The sequence below is a fragment of the Carettochelys insculpta genome, chromosome 2 (genome assembly GCF_033958435.1).
Source record: "Carettochelys insculpta isolate YL-2023 chromosome 2, ASM3395843v1, whole genome shotgun sequence".
In the NCBI taxonomy this organism is placed as follows: domain Eukaryota; kingdom Metazoa; phylum Chordata; order Testudines; family Carettochelyidae; genus Carettochelys; species Carettochelys insculpta.
This window is the reverse complement of record NC_134138.1, coordinates 59219229-59244750: the sequence shown is the minus strand read 5'-3', so window position 1 is coordinate 59244750 and position 25522 is coordinate 59219229.

Below are 25522 nucleotides of genomic sequence, written 5' to 3'. Positions count from 1 at the left end.
ACTGGTGACTCAAATCCTATCTAATTTGTAAAAGACTGAGATTGCACTCTTGTTTAATTTCCTAGAGCATCTGCTTTGATCTGTTCGCTATCACTTATAATCTACTTTTTTGTCGTTAAGCCTGCTTATGCTTTATCTTAACCAGTGTGTCTCTGACTTAAACATTTGGAAATCTTAGTTCTGGTAACAAAGGCTGTTGCATATCTTCCCCATACCAAGGAGGAAGTGAACCCTTCAGCAATGCAAGACAATATAATTCCGGATTTATGCTCCAGAAGGGATGCCAGGCTGGGCAAATTGGCTGGTGTCTCTATCACTGGTCAATGAGCAGCTTAGATAAAGTTCTCAGGTGACTCAGTTGGGTGTGTTCCACCAACAGTATTCCCAGTAAGCTGAGTAATTGGGCAGCCACCTAGCAGAGATTCAAATGTTGCCCACCTAATTAGCAGAGTGCCCACAGCAACCACACCTAGCATCATAGCTATGTCTATATCAGCCCGTTCCTTTCGGAAGGAGCATAGTAAAGAGGGAGTTTGGAAGATGCTAGTGAGCAGCTGCCATTAGCATCATGGCGGTGGTGCATGATTCGAAAGTGCCACTTTCAGAATGCAGGCCACCAGTGTAGATGGGGCCCTTTTGAAAGGACCCCCCCAGACTTCGAAAGCCCTGTCTTCCTATTTGCTTTTAAGAAGAAGGGGCTTTTGAAGTCGGGGGGAGTCCTTTCAAAAGGCCCCCATCTACATGGGTGGCCTGCATTCTGAAAGAGGCACTACCAAATCATGCAGGGCTGCCATTATGCTAATGAGGTGCTGCGTATTCATGGAAGCACCTAAGTAGCATCTTCCAAACTCCCTCATTACCATGCCCTTTCCAAAAGAAAGGGGCTAGTGTAGACATAGCTCATTTGTTTCTACTTGTGCTGCCAATCCACACATACCTTGATGCACACATCAAAATTTATTCCACACATAGGCTATGTATACACTAGCACTCTACATTGAAGTAGCATATCTCAAAGTAAGCTCTTCTGTAGTCCATTGTCTGTGTTAATGAGCCATTAGCACCATCTGACTTTTTTATTGTTGTACCTGAAAGGCTAGAAGTGAGCATCTTGAACTTTACAGCATCTTACAGTAGCACATAAGTAGCAAAACTTCATAACTTTGCATACAGTGACAACACATATAATCCAATAAGATGGTGTGGTTCAGTCGTGTGTTGTTGCCCTCCTGGCTGGCATTGAGGTGGCCCGTGTAGGGCACATAAGCCAAGGCTGGAAGGGGTAGGTTGCATCCACCACAAGGCAGAGGGGTACGGTGGCCATGGCACTGTCCCTGGGCCCTGGTCTGCCTGGGCCCTGGCAGACTGGGGTCTGCTGAGGATGTGGGGGGCCCCGGTCACATGTGATGCCCCCACCCCATGCCCTGGGGGTGTGTGCCCTGTGGGGTACATACCCGACAGTCCACCACCACGATCAGGGGAGGCCTGTCGGGCGAATGCCCGCTGGAGCTGTGGGAGGGAATGTCCAGCACCAGCTCCTCCTCCTTGCTGGACCACTCCACGGTCAGGGTGGAGGGTCCCAGCTCTAGCCCTGGGGGTTCAGGGCTGGGTTCCGGACCTGACTCCAGCTCTGAGGCCTGCAGGGGCTCCTTGGCCATGGTGTCAAAGATGGCTGGCGGGAGGAGGTGTCCCGGGGGCCCAGGATGGCCCTGAGATCCCGGTAATAAGGGCAAGTGGTGGGGGCAGCCCCAGACCAGCTGGCCGAGTCCCATGCCTGGGTGTAACCCTGCCGCAAGTCCTTGACCTCACTCCTGCTTCTGCATTCCGCCACTTGTTCCCCATTACATGGAATACTTCCACCTCACCCCAGAGCCCCAGCAGGTCACGGAGCTCAGAGTCAGTCCAGGAGGGGCCCTACTTCCTGCCCCACTGCCTGGAGGCCTGGGAACCCTGGGCTGGCCCAGAAGGGGAGCCTTGGGGGTGCTCAGGGGGCTGACTGGCTGCCATCAGCTGTCTCTGGGCCATGCAGGGGCACCGTGTGGCACAGCTGCTGCCTGCACAGTCTCAGCTTCCTGCTACGGGGTTTCCGGGTCTGTGCAGCTTTAAGAATCGCTGGGCGCAGAGATCATAGAACCCCGCAGGGGCTGGACAGCACGTCTCCACCTAACAGCTGACTGCCACCATAGCAGACCCCGCTATTTTGAAGTAGCAGGATGCGAAACGTCTACATGTGTCCTATGTCGATGTTAGACATCGATGTAGGGTTCTATTCCCATCTTCTGACCATTTCAACTTCCAAGAAGCATGTGCCATGTGAAGACGTGGCGCACGCTATTTCAAAGTTGGGCTTGCTACTTAGATGTCGCGTTCTAGTATAGACACACCTATCGGTGAAAAAATCAGAGGGAACATTTACTGCCATGTGTTCTTGCACTGGGTGATGATAATCCCTGGAGGGGCTGGCTGTGGGTTACCAGGCAGAGAGGCCAACCCATCTGAATTGTCAGAGGACACATCTACTAAAGTTGGGTGCCCTTCTCCCACATGTTACTAATCCGTCTACCTCAAGTTTTTTAGAACATACTCTATTTGTCAATTTGTTACCATGGCACTCTTGCAATCAGATATCTATGATGTTCCTAACTTAAAACACCCCAAGATGGTATAAACTAGAATCCTGTGGTTAGCTATTAGTGCTTTAGCCAATACAGTAGTCTCTTATGATCTGAGGTTACTCCTAGTTCACTGTGTATGCTAGTTCACTTGGGGTCTCGTGCATTGTTCAGCTAAACTATGCTCTTACAGATCAGAGGGCTGTAGATTCATTGCTTTATGCCTTAACTAATGTCTATGATTTACTTAGCAAATACAGTACCATGTTATAATTCCCAGTCTCCCACTTATTAGAACCTTTAACAGAAGAAAAAAAATGCTCAACTGTTTCCTTACTTAGATATGTTTAAAAATAACAATAATTCATTACATATTTTAAAGCACCTCCAGTCACCTGTGCACACATCAATATAATTTGAATGCTTGTTGCTCATGTCACTGAATTTTTTAAACTATCAAAATAACAAGCTAAAATACTGACTGTACAACTTTATGGTCAGAGTCTATGTTAAACCTTTCAATAGAATTCCTCACTGATATAATATCAGCCAAGAAAGAGGGACAGGCAGGGAAACATAGAAGTTGTGGTTTTTGATCAATGAGGGCATACTGAAAAAGGTATATTATTTATTCAGTTCTTAAAAGAATTTGCTTCAACTGTACTTATGACCCTTTTGTGTATCATTTTCCAAGTAGTTCCAAAGCATGAGTTTCATGACAGAAGGATGTGTGGAAACAGTGAACTTTAAGCAAATATTGGATACCAGCAGCACACAAATTTTGGAGTTTGAAAATTGAAGTATTCCCAAGAGGAACCTGATTAAAAGTCATACCTTCAACTGATTAGGGAACAAAGGCATCACATGACTTAAGCATCCAACCAAAATTAAAGTGTGTCCTGAATATTGAATATTCACAGTACAACATTGGTACCATCGCTTATAGACCAAATTTTTCCCTGAAATGACTGGGTATATTATGAATTTTCTGATATGAAAATTATGGAAAGCAAATATATTGGAGAAAAATATTACATTTCTTATGGACAAAAGATTATGTAAATGAAACTACATTCATTAGATAATTTATTCACTGCAAATCAGCTCCAAAAAAGTGCTTGAAGGATGCTTGAAGGGTATGGGTTTCCTGCTCAGCTCTGTGTGGAGATACTGTGGTCATGGGGCCTTCTCTCCACCCCACTTTGCAGTGGTAGAGATGTGAGCACTAAGGAGCTTTCAGTTTTCCTGAACATAAGGGCTCCGATACAGAACTCTTGGGTCATGGTGCAATGAGAAAGACTATCTTGTGCCTTCTCCCTCGTGTTTGCAGTTTGGACCTCAGTCACAAGAGGATGAAATGAGGACACTTTTCATCCTGGTAGTACTACAGCACAGGTGCTTTGCATTAAGGAGAAACCATATTAAGTCATACAAAATGTGTTAAATCTTAACTTCCTAAAATACTCGAACTTGGCTCTGACAAGCTAGAAGTTCGATTATAAAAAGACTGCTAATGAAATCACAGGAAAAATGTGTTGGCTTGAAAGCAAAAATAAAATAAAGACCCATGATGGAAGAATTATTGTTTTCAATAAGTTCTTTTTCTGTGTGCTAATTACAAGGTAGAAAAGTGACTGAAGCATCTCTTAATTTTTTTCTCTTTTTTTCTGCAAAAAATGTATAAGGGATGCGAAATGGAAGGTGAGAGTCATAATTTCGTTATGTCTTAAAGCAAATAATCAAAGTGGTGCCTGAGGATGTTATTTGCATGGGTTTAAAGGACAAATACGTGATTATCAGTGGTGTCAAAGACAGGAAAGATGGGATCTCAAGCAGATGTATTTATTTATATATAGACACAAAATCATTTTATCAGCAGAAGAACTGACACAGGAAAGAAATCCTTTGGGATATGAGCAGATATTCTGCAGTTATTCAGATCTGCGAAGAACTGAGCTTCTGTCCTGTTAGCTGGGACATACTTTTTTATGCACAATCCATGGGAAAAAATGGCAGTCTGCACAGGCATTTCAGCGTCCAAGATAAAAAACTTTATGAAAGGATGTACTTATTGAAATGGAGTGACTATCACAAACTGCAATCACCTGACGTGCCTTAAGGGAATATAAACACATTCTTGTATTTGGGAATTAAAAGAAGAAAGGACGAAAAACATTCACTGTGGTAACTACTACTAAAAAGAACTGTACGTTCAAATAATTTTTAAAATGGGGAACAAAAATTCCTCTTGTTTTTAAATCCTGGAGGACCCTGAAGACTGAGAGCATACCCTGTTTCTATATCTTCCTGAAGCACCTTGCAGTAACTGACTCTAATTTTGATCAGGTGTTTTTCAAAGAGATCTCTGCTTCAGGTCTTCTCAGTGCATAGTACCTCAGCCAGAGCTCTTACTTGCACCAGCATTAAGTTTTCTCAGCACATCACTCTTGCAGTTTGGACTCTGCTGTGGATGCCCATTAAATCTAGTATTACTTACAAAATTGCATTGCTGACCTTCAAAGCAATGCACCAATTTATTTCTGCTTACCTCACAGCCCTCCTATCTATTTGCTTAGTCATTCCCTGAGGTCCTACACTGCTGGTCTCCTGTCAAGTCCTACATTTAAAGTGAAAGCCTTTGGCTTTCAAACTCTCAGTTTTGTGTGTTCCTCAGACTTGGAATTTTGTTGCTGGCAAAGGTTCACACATCACAAGTGTTTATCTTTTTTTCTTCTTTGTTTTACAAATACAGGTTAAATTTTACCCATTTTCTTTTGTTTGTGCTCAGTGTGCTTTAATACAAATGCTGCAGAGGACCAGTGGTTGCTAGGGTTTATTTTTAAGCGCAAATAATCAGCAGCAGGCTCAAGTTGCTACACAGGCAGAGGGCCTGCTGAACATTGTGCGTCTTTCCCGAGTAATCACGAAAGCCACCAGTTTTCAGCCTGCCCATCTTGGCCAAAGAGAGTCAGTCCAATTTGTAGCCTTTAATTACGTTAATTATTCTAAGAAACTGCCTGAAGTAACCAAGGGCTTGATCGCACACCCAATCTTCTGTGCAGCTGCCACACGTCACAGAGCATACTAAATAATCTCTTCAGAATGCATCCTTCCGAATGATAGGCCCCAGGCCTTCACCACTCTCAGGGAAATCCCATGACTCTACTACTCTCATATTGAGTCTCTGGGCTTCAACATTCCTGTTCCAAATCACGGATCCTTCAGCAAAGCCAGTGCAGCTTGGGTCTCTGTGGAAGGCTTCTCTCTTGACAGGTTTGAAGCCAGCAAATGCATGCAGTGAGACAGTTCAGCCTTTTCAAAAGTGCCGTTTATTAGTCTAGAAGAATACAGTAGTCAGAGGAAAAGACTAAATTAACAGAGGCCAATAAGCATTGTTCTTACTTACTCTTTTAGTTTCTTTTTCACATGGTGCAACAGCCCTGATTAGCCCAGGAAACCTTCAGCCTGGGGTTGGGAGAAAGAGCCCACACACCTGCAGTTCCTCTCTGACTCTCTGTTAAGACCTCCCCCAGACTTTCTTTTCCCTCTGTGACAAGATTTGGCCTTTTAGCCAGTTCAAAGTTATTGTTGTTTTGTTGTGTTTTATTTTTTGCTGTTGGTTGTTTTTTTTCCCCCTAGATCTTCCCTCCATCTTTCTGATGCCATGCATTTCATTTATCCTTGATCTGGGAGAAATAGATTTATATCTCTCACCAGAGGGTCTTCCTCCCCCTTGATTTTTCTAGCTTAGGCTCCTATGGGAGGAGTAAGGCTTAAAAGGAAACCACATATATATTGTCTTTAAATATAGTGATAGGGTTTATCTGTACCTCCTACACAGTTTTTCAAACACGGTTCAGGTCTGACTGCACTCTTTCAGTCAAAGCAGGTGGCAACAGGAAATTGTGCAGGTAAACTAAGCCACATATCTTATTCACAGAAACAGTAAGAAATCTTCTGAACACCATTCTTCACCCTACCACAGCAGTACTGGACAGACTAGGGTGACCATCGGTTCTGTGTTTACTGGGACAGTGCATTATTTAAGCTGTCTCACAGGTGTCCTGACTTTTTTAAGAAAATGGGCAAATTGTCCTATATTTTGCTGAGCTCCTGCTCCACAGCACCTGGTGTCTCAGAACAGTAGCCCCCACTGCCAGAGAGCATCTCTGCTGGGTGGATGCCCTATTCCATGGCACACTGTGCCGCAGGACAGCAGCTTCTGCTGCAGGTAACCTCCTCCATGGGGCAGTTGCCCCATTTTCTGGCACCCCATAGCAGCAGGCACCGCAGCTGGCAAGTTCCACCATGGGGCAGCTGCCTCGTTCCCTGGTGTCCCACACCTAGAGGAGGCAGTGTCCACCGCCAAAGAGCCCCTTCACAGGGCAGATGCCTCGTTCCCTGGCATCCCATGCCTCAGGAGCTCCTGCTGTGGGGAAGATCTCCCTGGTGCTACAACCCCTGTTCAGAGGAACCCCTGCCACAGGACAGCTTCCGCATTCCCTACCTTGTCTCATCCTACTGGGAGGCTGCAAATCACTATTCTCAGCAACCCCCTACCAGGAGATTGTGGACCCCCATCCTCCACTCCCCCGCAGTGGGCAGCTGCTGAGCCCCCATCCCCAGTGCCTGACCCTGGGGAAGCAGCCCCCACTGCTGAGTAATTCTGACATGGGACAGCAGCCCTCCATGCTTGGAGGCTGGTGTCCCATATTTGCAGTAGAGCAATGCGGTCACCCTAGGACAGACTCAAAGGGTACATCAAACCCTAATCCATCCTGTGCTGATTCTTCCACGTAAGAAAACAGCCCTGGGAGCTGCTGCTGGCTGAGAGTGAAATCCTTACCCACACAGTTCTATGAGTGAGTCATTGACCAGGAACTGAGAGGAGAGAGAGATAGCAAGTGTAGCAGAGTTGTTATACATCATTGGCAGTTAATTCACACTGATAACCCTGTCCAGAATATATAGACTGGGGGACTTATCCATGGCCTATTCACTCCTGATAAAACTACTGGAGACACAGTTCTATGAGTGGAATGTCACACAGGTCTCTTCTTTAATCTTCTCATTTATTCCCCACCAAAATTTTCCCATGGGACAGAACAATTGGGCACTGAGTTTTTAATATTTTCAAAGTGGATACTAAGTGTACGCATTAAGTTTAAAAATAAAATTCCTATTATTCATGGGGAAGCATATATATTGTATCACCATGATAATAAGCAGAATTGAGCAAATCATTTTCAGTAAATAATTTGATGAATTTCATCCCTGTGTCTATTCACAAATTTATTTCAACCCATTAACAATACCCTTGAGTTTGTTCTTATTTAGAATTATGCCATGAATTATCTCAGTTACTTCATTTTGGGACTGTAGATTGTGCACAAGTAGTTTATTGCAAATATTGGATATTTGAGATGTGACCTATATTGGTTAGTTTGGACTGGGAACATAGGTCACATTTGACACATTTACTTTTGCAACATGTCATCATAGTGTTTATAAATATTTAACAACAAATGGCAATTTCTGTAGACTCCATTTGCCAAATTCATCATCATCATCATATCAACATTGATGTCTGATGCTCCCCTACTATTTCCTTCCATCTTTCCATGTCCAGGGCAGAGTGGCTTAGTTTCTGTAGACTAACTGCACTCCAATCTACTACATCATCTACCCACTCTCTGTGGGTCTGCCTTTCCTAATCGAACTGTCCATTATGCCGAATACCACGGTTTTGATTTCTTGCTCATTGTTCATTCCACAGATATGCCCAAACAGCTGTAACTTCCATTGTATAACCTTCTGCAGTAGGTTCTGTTTATGTCTACCTTTCTATAAAATTCCTCATTGCCAAATTCAACCCTTTTGTAAGTAGGTGAGTTGTCACTGAAGTCAATGGAGGTATCTTCATGGTTGATTTAGCACAGAGTGAAATTACAAAATTTTATTTTACCCTCCCACCCCTTCCCGCCCACACACACATACAGGGCTTATTCTATGTTTTGCTTGTAACTACAATTAATGGTAACAGAACTTGTTCCCTTGAGGTCACTGCACATCGATGGGTGAAGAGTAGTTATCTAAGTATTCAGTTTATGGTGTTATAAAACAGGTCTCCAATTGCCTACATCCTGGTCCAAATCCCAGTTCTTATCAAGTCAATTAACTTTGATGAGTAGGGCCCTAGCAAATTCACAACCATGAAAAAGGCATCATGGATCATGAAACCTGGTTTTCCCCCATTAAAAGTGATCTTTTGTGTGCTCTTACCCTATTCTGGACAAATTTCACAGGGGAGGTCAGTGTTTCTCCAACTGGCAGCCCTGACCCAAAAGTTGTTGCAAAGAAGTCACATAGTTATTTTATGGGGTCCATGGTATTGCCACCCTTATTTTTGCACAACTTTCAGAACTGAGAGGCCAGAAAGTGGTGTTTGTTAGCTGGATGCCCACTGCTGAAAGCAGCATGGTATGATATTGCCACCTGTACTTCTGTGCTGATGCTGTCAGTGGCACTGACTTCAGAGGAGCTTGGGTATTGGCCAGCAGAAGCCACTCTCCAGTTGTATTGCAATCTTGCCCCCCTCCACCTCCCTGAATACCTTTATGACCCACCACAACTTCAATTTGGGTTATGGCCCTACTATTATACCATGAAATTTCAAATTTAAATAGCTGAAATCATGAAATGTATTATTTTTAAATTCATGACCATAAAATTGACCAGAATGAACCATGGACTTGATAGGGCTCTAGTGATGATTGTTGGGTAAGCCTCCATTACCAAATAAACCTCACGTTGCTCTTATTTGCCAGTATGACCTCAGTACATTAGTACAATGTTAAGAGTTGACTGACAGTGTTTACTCAGAATGTCCTGGTGTATTAGGTTGAAACCATAATTTAAAGCGTCTTTCTCATTAATAAATGCAGGTTTAAAAATAAAAAAATAAATAAGTGGGTGTTGTTTCCCACATATGTGATTCATTATGAAAAAATACTTTGATTTATGCAAACATGCAGTGGGAAGGGTTTTAGAAAGCCCATATTCTCATGTGGAAATTAAATATAGGCATTGGGAAAACATATACAAGGCTTAGTTGCATGCTTAACATCTGGTATATATTCAATTCTTCTATAAACGACATGTCTCCCCTTCTATTGCATTCCTTGAACAGCAAGCAACAGAGAGCCATTAATATTAACATGACCTTGAATCACTTTTATCCATTTTAGTCAGCTGCCATATGCCAACAGCATATTGCAGGGTATGATGCCACCAAGCCTATTCACCACCAAGAAATTCAAAAGGACTATTTTGTTTGAAAATGATCATTAAAAGATTGCAATTTAATTGTAAGTGGTTTGCTATGTTAAAAAAGTACAGGAAAATCATTGGCTGTAAGCTGCCTTTTCCCTATTGCAATGTTGCAAATGGCACAGAGCTCCCTCAGGCAGGCACCCGAGGAGTTCTGCAGCACAAGAGCTTCCTTGGATCGAGTAAAGCTGGCACTGCAACATGAAGAACAGCTCAGTGGCACAAGGCAGCTCTCTGATAATAAACTGAAGCTGGCTTAAACAGTTCAAATGAAACTCAATTCTTTAATGTCCTGACATGTATCTGATAAGCGTCATGCAAGGTGTCAATGAAACGCTTGACTCACACGTTATTAATCTCTTTGCACAGGCCAGGCAGAAGCAACAGATGAAAAGTTATAGACATAAACTGAAATTGTAATTCTTAAAATATGTTTGCCAGACAAACAGGAACTGCCTGACCCAAGGAAAGGAATGTGTTTTCAGCACCTGACAGTTATTTCCTTGGTACTTTGAAAGACCATGAGAACGTATATACATATTGCATTAAAAGACCCATCAAGTTACCCAGCAGTGAAGGCAAAATTCACGCTATCTGAGTTGGGGAGGAAATTGACAATCACTTTACAAATGTTCGTTTAATTACTTTGGAAGAACAGAAGAACACAAAAATGGCAATGCTGGGTCAGACCAAAGGTACATCCGACCCAGTATCCTGCCTTCCAACAGCAGCCAATGCCAGATGCTCAAGAGGAATGAACAGAATAGGTTATCGTCAACTGTGATCCCTCCTTTGTCACCCATTCCTAGCTTCTGACAAACAGAGGCTAGGGGCACCATTCCTACCCATCCTGGCCAATACCATTGATGGACATATCCTCCATGAATTTATCCTTCAGGTTTTTTTGTTTGTTTGATTGATTTTTTTGTTTGTTTTTTGAACCCTGTTAAAGTTCTGGTCTTCCACAATGTCCTCTGCTACCTGGTCCTCTGGTGAGCTTTAATTCTTGTTTAATGGGAATAAGTAAATAACTTTTCCTTATTTACTTTCTCAACATGTCATGATCTCACAGACCTGTCATATCTCCTCTTACTATCCTATTTTCTAAAGTGAAAAGTCCCAGTCATTTTAATCTCTCTTCATATGGCACCCGTTACAAACCCATAATAATTGTTGTTGCCCTTTTCTGAACTTTTTCCAGTGCCATATTATCCTTTTGAGATGAGGCATCTGCACAAAGTATTCAAGATGTTGGTGTATGATGAATTTTTACAGGGGCGATAAGATATCCTCTTGTCTTAGTCTCTATATCTTTTTAATGATTCCTAAAATTCTAGATGCTTTTTTGACTGCCGATGTTGCATATTGAGTGGATGATTCCACAGAACTATCCACAGCGCCTCCAAGATTGTTCTCTTAAATGTGTGGCAGATCACAGTCTGCAGCCAACAGGTGCCTGGGGGAAGGGAAACATTTTGGGCATAGGAGGACCCCCTTTCCATTCCCCTTGTAAGTTTCCAGACAGCGCACTCCTGCAGGCTGCACAGGCAGCTGGGGCTTATTGGGGCAGCCAGCATCAGGCTGGAGTGGAAGCACCTGGGACTAATCAATTCTTTCAAGCTCTTCTCTAAATGGTTCTCCCCAGGCAGCAATAGGGGAGGGGCATGGTGCCCAGAGAGAGAGCAAGGATGGAGACAGGAGACCAGACCAGACCAGACCAGACCTGACCTGACCTGACCTGACCTGAGCACAGCACAAGCACAGTGGTTCACATCACAAAACCACCAGGAGTGCTAGTTAAGCAGTTTCAGTAAAGCAGTTAGGAATCAACAAGACAGGGAGACAAAAGTACCTTGTCATCCCCCTGAGTTAGTGCTTCTAGGATATAGCACAGGCATGTTGGCTATGTGGAGTTGTATGTGACTGGGTAGGCTGCTACATACTTAAGGCAATGTGGAAAAGCATGCACTGTCCCTACTTTTTTTATTTCTCTCCTATTATATCTCATCTGTAGTTAAATAGAGTGAACTTTAGTCTGAATAGCTGTTAATATGCAGTCTACTAGGAGCACCAAATTCACGAAAAATTCTTCAAGACAATGGATAGTGAAAAGCAGTGCTACCTCAGCAGCTGTTCCAACCGATAGAGGAGAGACGGTTTTTTAAATATAAAATTTAAAGGTAAAAGAGCACATATGAGAATAATACAATATTTTGAAAAGACCTCCATTCTACAGAATCTTAGAAGAATGTTTGATGGCCATTATTGCAGGTTCACAGATGCTATTCAAAGGAGAAGTCCTCTCCAACATCTCTCTTTTAAAGATTGTTTACCTTGATTTCATGCTCAAGAGATCAGATTAGAAATCGGTGAGCTGACTTAAAATGCAATCTTTAATTTTATGACCACATAATAGTTCTCAAGTAAATAGCACAATGTTTTTCTATCACCTTAGACATAAATGTGTAGCAGCATCCTGTAATTTAAAAAAAAACTTGTATACTTGAACTGTCTTCAAAATGCTTCTGTGTAGCTTTACTGACTTATACTTTATATATGGCAAATTCTCTCATCTCAGAGCTATATGCTTTAATTATCTAGGTATTACCCAGGCACAACACATTTTCTTTTCAGTCAAAATCACAGTTTCCCTGAACTACCTCATCACTGAATAGCACTCAAAGGCATAACTTATTTAGCTGCTAATTTTAAAATTTAATATTCTGTTACAGTTGCCTGCATGTATGAATTATGGTGTATTTTTCATAAAGATGACTATGGATGTCATTAGTATGGCATACACAAAATATCATAGTTCTACATGATGTCACACGTGCATTTAAAATTATAGAAGAAACTGATACTATAGTGTATTGTCAGAAATAGTGTGAAGATGAAATTAAAGACGGTGTCACAATACATATACACAAAGTTCAACATGCAACCTTATTGCTGATATTTATTTCCAAGTTCTTAAATTTAACTCCCTGTTAACATAGGAAATTCCATAGAAAAACTATTTTTAATTAAAATCAGTGACAAAAAGGGAGTTTCATTCTTTGTGAATTCCAAACTGTGTAAGTACCCTGTATAAATTCTAGTCACCAAAAGTTATGTAAGTGGTTAGAAGCCATATGAATGCCCCTTTGGGGCTCTGCAGTTAGACAAGGCACCTGGTGCTGTTGCACCTTAACTCATTTGCAGGTTAAAGCATTTCTTTAATATATCTTGGAAGCTTTAGAACTACCAGTTTGTGACATCTCCAGCTACAGAGCTTCTGAGGCATACAGGAGCTCAGCTTTCTCCTAAGCATGTTTCCCCTTTTCTGTGCATCTTAGTATCTCTGAAATCCCTTCCCCAAAAACGTATCTCTAAAAGAGCTTCCAGGTTGGATTCTCTCCTCCAGATATTATTTAGATTTAGATACATACCCACACCCATGGGGAGGAGAGGAGGACCACCAGATGGAGCTCACTTCCCGTACTCCCTGGGAGTATCTCTTCACAGACATACCTTCCTGAAAAATTTATTTCCAATTTTGCAGCATTCTGTTAGATTGGATTCCCGTTACAGAGTGAGGTGGTTCAAGCACATGGCCTTTCACACGCTTTCACCTGAGCTGCAGGATAGTGAGAAATTAATTCTCTTGTAACTTATATATTGAAGTCAATATGCTTGAGTGCTGAACTGGCAGATCTCAACTCTCTTTTCAAACACTTTTCCTTAATAGGATACCATCCATTCTAGTTAGGCTATAGCCATGTCTATACTCAGGAAAAAAATCAATTTAAGATACACAACTCCAGCTACAAGAATTGCGTAGCTGGAATTAATGTTCCTTAAATCGATTTTTGCCACAACGTGAGGTCGATGGGAGCAACTTTCCCGGTGGATGGCAGCAACCTGGTAGTTTGATTTAGCAAGGCCATATTAGGTGCACTAAATCAAATCCAGGAAGATTCATCACCAGCTCAGTCTTCAGGTAAGCATAGGCACGCTCGGAGTGACATATAGTGTTATCTTGGTACCAGATGAGAACTAGTATTTTCATCTGATTTGGAGACAGAGGCCAGGTCTATACTTGAAGGCACGGTCAAACTAAGGTACACAACTCCAGCTATGGGAATAGCACAGCTGGAGTCCATGTACCTTAGATCGAGTTTCTGCAGCACTTTCACTGCAGGGGATTGATGGGAGAAACTCTCCTGGTGACTCCCTTTACATTTTTCATTCCAGTGGAGTACTGACATCAATGAGAGCACGACCAGCAGCCAATTTCGCATGTCTTTACTAAACCTGCTAAATCAATTGCCAGAGGATAGATCCCCACCACGCCAATCTTCCAATAACTGCTATTGGCAAATTCAGGCTCTGTAAGGCCATTTTAATGGGGACCTCTCCACTGCAATACCCATGATCCCTGTGCAATCTTCTCCATACACTCTACTTCCATTTACAGCAACAACTGTTGAAGTGAGGAGCTACAGGAAATGTGGTTGGAACTGGGGTGTGTGACTACAGAAGCCCACCTCCTACCATAGGCTTCCAAGCAGAAGCTCCACCCTGAGCCAGAACTTCAAAGTGCTATTTCTGCAGCATTTTTTAGGGGTCAAACCCAAGCACGCAAAGCCCAAATCAGTCACCCTGGGCTGGGGGGTTCTTTTTTGCAAGCTGCCATGGGCTGTGTACATACATGCTTGCAGGCTTATGCTTTCAGCTCGGGAAGTACCCAGTTTAATCAATAGCTTCTGTAGAGGTGGTTGGTGGCACAGCAAGCAGTGAACAGCACACCAGCATTTCCTGGGGAAGAAGCGCCCAAATATCCAGCTACATTTTGTGACTCCAGGCTCAGCAGCCTATTCCTAGCTGATCCTGTGAGGAGATATCTCTGTTGTTGGTGTTTCATGTTATGCAGTAGTGCTTTTTCAAGAGGGCTAATGCAATGTTTCATAAAACGACGGAGTGAATGCTTTGCTTTGGCTGACTGCACTGGCAGATGACTAAGAAGCAGGGGCAAATGTGGTGTGCTCCCTTGGTCCCTGTACAACTGGGCCTGTCCTCAGCACTGCCACACAGACGGCCCACAGGATCTTTTCTGGAAGGGGAGGAACAGCAGGATATAGTGGCATTCCAGACACGCTGTGCATCCCCAGGTACTGTAATGGGGAGGTATGTGTCCTGTGTTACTGGCAATTGACCGTCTGGTCTGACTTGCCAGCTGCCTTTTGCCACCAGAATGGTGCAAAACACTCAGAGTAGAAGCCAGGAACTGGCCTTTAGTCTCATGAAACTAGGCAGAGGGGAATTACTTTTAATGTGCTACAAACTAAAAGCAGGCTTCCTGCCACATGTCTAATTTGTGAGCATGAGGCAAATGTCTCCAGGAAGCACAATCTGGACCATCCCCACCACCACAAAATTAAGGCAGTGTAGCTAACTATGTGCAGAACCCACTGAACTCAAAGTAGCCTTCTAAAAACAAACCATTCCATTCTTAAGCAATCACTATAAATTGCAAAAGCAACAAATGTTTAAGCCGCAAATGAAGGAACCACTGACTGTCTGCAAAATTTCTTATGAAATGTACCTCATGCTAAGGAAACATAAGAAGCCACTAGCTGGTGGTAAAGCAGAGTATGATCTGTGCTTTCTAGGAGGTACTGAAGCCCTATTTTTCTGGACACAATGAAAGATGAAGATAATGATGAAAAAGCTAGGCATCCCAGCTGTCAGACACCTTTTTTTCCAAAAGGGAATTGTTGTGCAGCAATGTCCCCGAAGAAGTAGAATTAAAAAAAAAAAAAAAAGATCATTTTGATTATTGATGAGTCTGGTGATACACAGGATATCATAAGCAAAGCATTATGACAGAGGAGTTCCTGAAAGAAAATACACTAAATGTTAGACAGAGTATGATGAAACATACTTACTATAATATGGGATTTATTTTCAGAAGCATGAGATTGCCTCGAATAGGCCTCATTAGCGTGATGATCATGAAGATTTGCTGCTATTCTAAGTCAAAAAGTTACCATTCTAACTTTTCTGGATTATCCTTGCTTTGGTGTCAGGTTAAATGATTGAAACCATCATGAAAATATTCACCTTCTTTAGTAGTGGCATTTGTGAATTTCATGCCCTAAAAGGCAGAAGGGTGTTTTGTTGTGCATTGTTAAAGATCTACCACAATCCACCCCACAGGTGGTTGCATTTCTTTTGTGAGAGGCGCCTGACCCTACAAGCCCTCCTAACATGGAATTCCAATAGATTTAAATAAGGTTTGTGTGTACACTGAGTTTGCAGGGTTATACCCTACATTTGTAAAGTGCTATGCGATGAAAGTCTTCATATAAAGGCAGTACCAAGTACAATAGGACTCTGATCCTGAATAATATTATTATAGTATATCCAAAGATCTGTCAGGTCTTTGCAAGCTTTCCTAAGGGAAGCTCATTACCAGCAACTTTCCTTTCGATAGTGAATTCACGGATCCTAGGAAAGGAGATCACTTCTGAGACATCTACCTCTTCTCTTGAACTCAAGAATGTAGCCCAAAATTTTCAAATCTGGGTGCCAAAAGCTGAGCATATAAATCTACATTTAAGGCACCTACATGTGACTACTATGTAAGAATCCCAACACACCAAGGGGACAACAATCCAGCGTGATACATTTGTTCAGCTGGTAAGATCCCCATAAAGACTCTTATTTGTGAAGTATTTTCAATAAAAATTCTTGGGAAAATAATTTTTTCCTTGGATGGTTCAATTTTTGCTTGGCCAGCTGCCACGACTTGGAAAACAAGAAGAAAGGGAGGAAGAGAGAAAGTGAAGCAGAGAGAAAGATGAGCAATGACTGAGGCATAGGGGGAGAGAAGCAGCAAGGGAACTAACAGAGGAGATGCAGAAGAGAAAAAAAAAAGGAAAAAAAGAAAGACAGCCAGTGAAGGTAAGGAAAATGTCAGTGGCAATAGCCACCAAGATTGGGACTGAAAATACACCAAAACTATTCAATTATTTGATTTTATTGTACAGAATTGAGGGTCAGCATCTTCTTTAAAATTTGCCTACCCTTGATTCCAATTTTACCATCACTTATCTTGTGACATATAACCCATACAAATGGGGACCGGGGTTCATTAACATCTTTAGAGTCCACATGTCCTCTTGTTTACCCTACTTCAAGTCCCATGTTTACTTCTGGAATCACTAAACTCATCCCTGCAGATCACAAATAAAAATCCCAAACCAGCTAAATTATACAGTTGTGGGGTGTTTTTACACATACTTTAAAATGTGCATAATTTAGCATTGTGGTCCATCAGAACTGTAGAGAAACATGGCCCTCTTTCAGGAACACCTAATCTTCAGAAAGGCAGATATTCAAATGTCTAGTTTTGTTTATGGAAATGCATAATTTAAATATAGAGAGTGGTTTGGGTTTTTGATCTGTTTAAAAGGAAAAAAGTGATTCAATAAAATTAGTAACACTTGCAGCACATCAGCCGACTTTCTTAAAGAAGTGCAATTTAGCAAAATAGAGTGTGGTTGGAAAGTCAGGTCAGAATAACAACTACTTACTTCAGATCCACCCAAGGCTTGTGTGGGGGCCATACCAATTAGCATAATAGTTTGGGTTAGCTGGAAAGTGAGGTCTTTGTTCCTGGGATGCTTCCCAATTAAAGATTTCTACTTGAAGTGGGATTTAATTTTAACGTTGCAATGCCAGAATATTTACTTACAGCGTCTGTTTTTATTTCAAGTGATGGCGACATTACGTTTTCAACTTGGCACTGCTGTCAGCAAGTCTCCCCACTGTTTTTATTTACTGAAAGGGGAGTGACAGTGCAAGGGGACAATGCCAAGAACCATGCTTTTCCAAGTTTAACCCAGAATGAGTTATATAGGACCTCAGTACTGCAGACCTCACTTGGGCAAAATTGCCATTTACTTCAGTGGAAGAATTGCTGGTGAAAGGACTGAAGGACGGTCCACACAACACAGTTTATATTTAGGCTCAGAGAACTGCACATGAGTAAAGATATCATCCCTTCTGGATCTGAGTGAATAATTCACAAAGAACAAAATATTCACTGACTCCACACTTTGCTGTTCAGGGACTATCCAGAAACCAAACAAAATCCACTTGAATTTCTCCACTGAAAAGTATCCTTTAAAAATTAATTTATTTGCTATTAGTATTCTATATGTTATTAGTTATGGGTGATCAGATGAGTCAGGTGATTCTGCTCCCCATAGGGGAAAAAAAGATATATACTAATTCAGAAAGCAGTTAATTCAAGAAAGTCCTGTGGCCTGTGTAATACAGAAGTCAGTTTATATGAGCACAATGGCCCCTTTTGGCCTTTCTATCTGGTTGAGTCTGCACAAAACACATCTGACACAAAGACTTACCTGTTAATTAAAAATTACTTTTACTAGTAAACTGCCTTATGACCATGAAATTCCCTTTCCACTTGCATATTTGCCAGTGAAATACAATTGTTTGAAATGTCACAAAAAGGAGCTTGAGTATAATTGAAACTAATACTTTGAATTCCAGATCTACTGGGCCTAAGTATAATTGTAATACAACTGAGCAAGGACTTATTGCTAGTACATAAAGGAATAAGTGAAGTGTCACAGGAGATAACAGGAGCCCCCAAACCCACTAGCATTCAAGGCATGGATCATCTGACGTGTACAAATGGCTTTTAAAAGTCAAAATGACATTTTATGGATACTTAATAAGAGTTCAGGGACATTTACAGATTAAGTTTATCTATGTGGAGATGTATAGTTTAATTTTGCAATTAGAGAATTACACCCACACCATTAAGAGCCAAAACTAACACCCAAGTGTCCTCAATAGATATTACTGATTTAAGCTTTAGTATTTCTCTTAATGGAAAACAAGACAGTTTAATATTTATATGGGTCAGAAACAATGGAATAGAGTTAAACATTGCACCGAGGTTTTCACCCCTGGGACTGACGTTATCTGAGTACTGTCAACTTTTAAAGTGACGGAAGATATTTGAAAGACTACAAATAAGGTCTAATCAAAAGATTCTCTTTCTTATCTGGATTGAAATTTTAGAAGTTTAATGGCCTTCCAATAAGAAAATCCGGTAAACAAGTGCATTGGAAAGAGACCATCATTTTCTTTTTGACATGCAGAAAACAGCCTACTGACATCTACATGTGTAAGATTGCACAGATCATGGGCTTGATTCTCTTTTCACTTGCATGGGGGTAATTCCACTGGTTTCAATACAGTTACTTCACATAAGCACATGTACCAGAGAGTAGAACCAGGAACTTAGTCTACATGTGATATCTGCCTATCTGTCATAGGGTTATATCTATGCATATATTAGCTGTGGTCCTTGAAGTACCTAATTACTCGCAAGACAGAATGTAATTTATGGATACTGAAATTAAACATAAAATGAGACCCAGTCTAAAAGAATGCCAGAAAGAATTTTTGTGGGAGTATAATTTGGCAAAAACAATTTGGTGAAAGAAAATATCAGCAACAACTGATCAATTCACAAGCAGCCAAAAAAGCATTTGACTATCATGAGACACTCACTTAAAGTTTCTAACTTTGTTTAAAACCATTTATGTGGTATTATTATATATTGTTTGTCTCTTGAAGTGCACACAATATGCTAGAAATGGTACAAAGGAAGCCAGAGTCCCTGTACAATAAATTTACTGCCCTGTAAGCATGATTGCAATTAATTTTCAAACTGATAGTTAAGACATCTCTAATGCTGAATTGCTAATGTTTTTGCACTGGTTTTAATAAAAAACAGACTGGTGTAAATTGGTAATATTGTCCATTGGTGAGCAAAGGAATTAAAATTGCAGATTTTGACGGTGTTGGTAATTTACCAGAATGAAAGAATTTAACAATGAAGGGATGTGTTAAATTTAAAAAATGGAGTATATACTCTCCCAACTGAATAGTCACAGAGAGGTAGCTGTGTTAGTCTGCATCGTCACAAAACAAAAAAGCAGTCCTGTAGCACTTCAAAGACTAACAAAATAATTTTTTAGGTGATTAGCTTTCATGGGACAGGTCATGTCTTCAGATTTGGAAAATTCAGAATTCAAAATTCAAACAAATTATTTTGCTGGTCTTTGAAGTGCCACAGGAATGGTTTTTTTAGTTTTCTCCCAAGTAAGGAAAGCCAAAGGTTAGCACTGGAAGTGGAAGGGCAAATTTTTGTAATAAATAAAACTTACATACTCAGCAGAAACTAAATTCAAATAAGAAAAATCTTGGTTGCTATAGACTAAAGGATACACAAGTACATTCAAAGCACCAAGAACTCCTGTGTAAAATAATGTGAAATGTAAGAGGAAATACTGAAATTTCAAAATAAGCCATTTCTTTGAGTTTGCAGTGACCAATCCAAAACTAAGTGACAGAATTCCAAATAAAGGCTTGAAACCTAAAGGTGCAAAAGAATTGAAGCTGAAAAGGACACAGTTATGTCTTTTTTCACCGTTTTATTCCTTCTCCCACCATCATCCTCTTTGCACTGATTATGATAAACTTCTGTAGCCTGAGAAAGGTAGCCATGTTACTCTGCAGCTTAACAAATAACAAGCAGTCCTGTAGCACCTTAGAGACTAGCAGATGTATTAGGCCATGAGTTTTCATGGGTGAGATCCACTTCTTCAGATGAAAAATGGATTAGGGAAATAGAATCCAGGGTTTATACAGTGGGGGAGGAGCAGGACGGCCAAATAAAAAGGTTACCTGTTTCCTGTCACTAGTAGGATCAATTGCAGGATGTAGGATGTATCCCATTCCTGTATTTTCCTAGGAATCCCGTCCTTTTCTATTTGGCAACTGTTGATTTCCCCTGTTCTGTGTAATAAGGATTACATATGCACAAGAGCCTGCTTCTTTCCCTTTCCCTACCGCACGTAGATCTCTCCAACCCTTTGAGTGTATATGGAGGCACCCTCTCCAACTGCTCCATACTCTGCTGTGGGGTCTCCGTCGATTTAGAGACGAGTAAGTGGAGAGGGAAGCAACACATCAGACACCCAGAACCAGCAGCTGATCCTCTAAAAAGTCAATGCAGACTGAGGAGACTTTAACCTTTCAGTGGACTCCCCAGTGCACTGCGGAACCACCTTTAAAAGAGGTTTCAGGAGCAGCTGAGGAAATCAGAATCACAGAATCATAGGGCTGGAAGGGACCTCAGGAGGTCATCTAGTCCAGCCCCCTGCTTCCAGCAGGATCAACCCCCACTAAGTCATCCCAGCCAGGACCTTGTCCAGCCCAGACTTAAGAAAACCCTCTCAGGATGGAGAATCCACCACTTCTCTAGGCAACACATTCTAATGCTTCACCACACTCCTGGTGAAGTAGTTTTTCCTAATATCCAACCTACTCCTCTCCTTCTGTAACTTCAGACCATTGCTCCTTGTTCTGCCATCTGTTACCATCGAGAACAGTTTCTCATCCTCCCCTTCAGAGCTCCCCTTCAGGAAGCTGAAGGCTGCTACTAAATCACCCCTCAAGCACAAGACTTTTTAGTATCCTATCGAGGAACCATGAAGGGGAAAGGATAACCACAGCTCTGTGAATGCTTCTGTACCTCCAATTGCTATACCATACAAATCCACTCTCTACAGGTTCTGTAAGAGTCAAGCACACTCAAGTAGGGACTCTGAAAATATCAGTTTTTTTTTAAAGTGCTCTGCAAAGGGGCAATATTATTACTGTTACTAATTAGATATATTATGGTATAGTCCTACCTAGGAACTCCAATAAAGGATCTAGATGGTGTACAGACAAGTAACCAAGTTCCTGCCCAGAGAATTCACAGACTGCAGGTATGTATGCACTGCCATCAATGGAGACATGTGCAAGCCAGCTTTAGTTTAGCAAGCATGAGTATCAATATCAGTGAAGCTGTGACAAACCAGGCATCAGCACAGGACTCTGGGTATTCACTGGGCTGGTTAGCCCATACTGCTATTGTTACTTGTGTTAGCCTAGCTAAATTAAATCTAGCACAGGTACATCTGCATATGCTGCAATCATGCCTCCAACTGCACTGTAGAGCTACGTCTACACGTGAACCCTACATCGAAGTAGCCTATTTCGATGTGGCGACATCAAAATAGGCTATTTCGATGAATAGCATCTACACGTCCTCCAGGGCTGGCAACGTCGATGTTCAACATCTACGTTGTGCGGCCCCACATCGAAATAGGCGCTGCGAGGGAACGTCTACACGCCAAAGTAGCACATATCGAAATAGGGGTGCCAGGCACAGCTGCAGACAGGGTCACAGGGCGGACTAGTGCTTCCGGGGCAACAGCTAGCCGCTCCCTTAAAGGGCCCCTCCCAGACACACTCAGCCTGCACAGCACGCGGGCTGAAGAGCCATACGCACACAGACCTCAGGCGACGCAGTCATGGACCCCCAGCAGCAGCAGCAGCAGCCAGAGGTCCACCCAGCCGCCCCTGCAGGAGCAGGGCCATGCGGGAGGCAGCTGAGCACCTCCTTGCCACACCAGAGGAGGAGCGGCCCGCAGGGGATCAGGACTCACCCCCCAACCATGCAGCACCCCGACCCCCCCCCACCTCACACGCCGCCTCCTGTGGAGCTACCCCACCAGCACCTACTGGTGGGAGTGGCTGGTGCTTCAGGAGTGGGACAACGACCGCTGGCTCAGGAACTTTAGGATGAGCCGGCAGACATTTATGGAGCTGTGCCAGTGGCTCACCCCCACACTCAGGCACCAGGACACTGCCATGCGGCATGCCCTCCCAGTGGAGAAACGGGTCGGCATCGCTGTCTGGAAGCTGGCCACTCCAGACAGCTACTGATCCGTGGGACAGCAGTTTGGCATTGGCAAGGCCACCATCGGGGCTGTCCTCATGGAGGTAAGAGGACCCATGGGGGGAGCGGGGGAGGCAGCCCTGGCAGGGCAGCGGGACCCGGGCAGGGCAGGGCAGGGCAGGGGAGGGGACGGGAGGGGGGCCTGGGCAGGGCAGGGCAGGGGATGGGAAGGGAGGGCAGGGGGGCCCAGGCAGGGCAGGGCCACGCATACCGTGCTCACCCCTCATTGGTGCTCTCCCATGTGCTTCCCCTGCAGGTCGTGCGTGCCATGAACGCCATGTTCCTCCACAGGCTCGTGAGGCTGGGGGACCCAGATGCCACCATCGTGGGCTTTGCCACGCTGGGCTTCCCCAATTGCTTTGGGGCTCTGGATGGGACCCACATCCCCATCCGCGCCCCGCAACACAGTGGAGGACGCTACATAAACCGCAAGGGCTACCACTCAGTGGTCCTCCCCAGGCCTTGGTGGACAGCCGGGGCCGTTTCCAGGACGTTTATGTGGGCTGGCCTGGCAGCACCCACGACGCCTGGGTTTTCCAGAACTCGGGCCTGTGCCACCGGCTGGAGGCGGGTACCTACATCCCCCAGTGGGAGATCCCTGTGGGGGACACCACCATGCCCCTCTGCGTCGTCGCAGATGCGGCATACCCCCTCCGGCCCTGGCTCATGCACCCGTACACGGGCCATCTCTCTGCCAGCCAGGAGCACTTCAACCAGCGCCTGAACCACACGCGCCAGGTGGTGGAGCGCTCATTTGGCTGCCTCAAAGGGCGCTGGAGATGTCTCCTCACCCGCCTGGATGCGGACCCCACCAACATCCCCCAGATTGTGGGTGCATGCAGCACCCTACACAATCTGGTGGAGAGCAAGGGGGACGCCTTTTTTCAGGGCTGGGCTGTGGAGGTCGGCAGGGCCGACGTGCAGCCACCCGCTGCCCCCAGTCGCCAGGTGGACCCCGAAGGGACCCGGGTCTGGGAGGCCCTGTGGGCCCACTTTAATGAGGCCGCGGGGTGAACTCTGCCAGGCCCCCCACTGCGCCCCCCCTTCCTCCAAACCACTCCCTGCCCCTACGCCCACACCACGGAGCACCCAACAGCACACCCCCCACACACTTTTCCTGGACAAATAAAAGCACGCACTTGTTTGTAAAATCAAACTGGTTTTCTTTGAACTGTTGTTTTAAGTAATACCAAACTATATCCAAGAACTTCTAACTATTATAAGTGAAAAATAAAAAAGTATGCATATATTTACAAAAAAAAAACAGGGATTGCAAGGAAGGGGAGAACTATTTACATGGGGGGGGGACGGGGCAAACAGGGGGCACAAATAAATAAGTCCAAACTATATACGGGGGGGGCACATCCTGGGCCCCATGCCCCTATAGTCTGGCACTGGGGGTGGGCGGCTAGGAGTCCTGCCTCGGCCGCAGCCTTGTCCGGGGCTGGCTGGGGGCCGGGCAGACCGGAAGATACGTCCGGCGAGTCTCAGCTGGCCCCAGGTCTCCCTCGGTGGTCCGGCCCTCAGTGGCGAGTGGCGGGGCGACGGCGGACGGCGCAGCGATGAGCGGAGCAGCGCGTGGCGCGGCGGGTGGAGTACTCAGGGCAGACGCAGCGGTGGCCGGCGCGGCATGGGGGGCCAGGTAGTCCACTAGGCGGTTGAACGTGTCCATGTAGGCCCCCCATGCCTCTTGGCACCAGGCCAGCGCCCGCTCCTGGAGGTGGAGGCGGCGTTGCTCCACCCGCAGTCGGTGCTCCGTGACCTCCAGCTGCCGACGATGGATGGCCAGCAGCTGAGGGTCCGTCGCCGTCGGATGGTGGTGCTGGGTCCGCCGTCTTGCCCGCCGTGGGGCTGGTCGGTCCTCCGCCGAGGAGCTGGCCTGGAGCGATGGCCCCGGAGGGGATTCCAGGACCACTGAAGCCTCGCCGGCACTCTCCAGTCCTTCCGATGGTGCAGCTGCGGAACACAGGAGGGGGGGAAGAAGAGTGGAGACAGGCGTTAGTGTGGGCCCCGAGCCATAGCCCTTGTCCCCCCACCCCTGTGCTGCAGGTTCCCCATCCCCGTCCCTGGGAGATGCTGCTGTGATGGGGTTCATGGGTCCCCCTGCACTGCACCCTGTCCCCTGGCGGGAGTGACTCTCACTTCACTCAGCAGGGTCTGACAGGAGAGGTTTCTTAGGCCACAGATGCCCAGTTTCTCCCAGAAGTGACAGTACCGCAGTCAGAGACAGTCCTTCCAACCCGTCGTGGGGAGAAGACCCCAAGGGGTGCCCCTCTGGGGTGTAGCTTTCCCCCTCCTCAGGCTGCCTGCCTTCCAGCTCTCCCTTCCCCTAGCCTCTACCTGCGCCCCCCCCCCCGATTCAAAGCCAGCTTGGCTCCTCCCTCCTCCTTGTTCAGGGCAGAGGTGCAACCTGCCAGTTGTAGCCCCAGGATCATCCTTTGCCCCTGGGAGCTATTCAGCTTGTTGCTCATATCTAGCCTGAGTCTCGCATTTGCACTCCACCACTCCATCACATGCTGCTGCGGCTGCTGCTGCTGCTGCGGGGTGTCCCACCCCCTTCTCCCGGGGGACCCTAGACCTGTCGTGCTCGGGGGGAGGGCAGGGGCTGATGCACTCCTGTGAGGGACATGGCACTGCTGTCCTTGGGGCCATGGCCATCTGGGCATGTGGAGGGCCCTGGCCACATATCTATTACCCCTGCCCC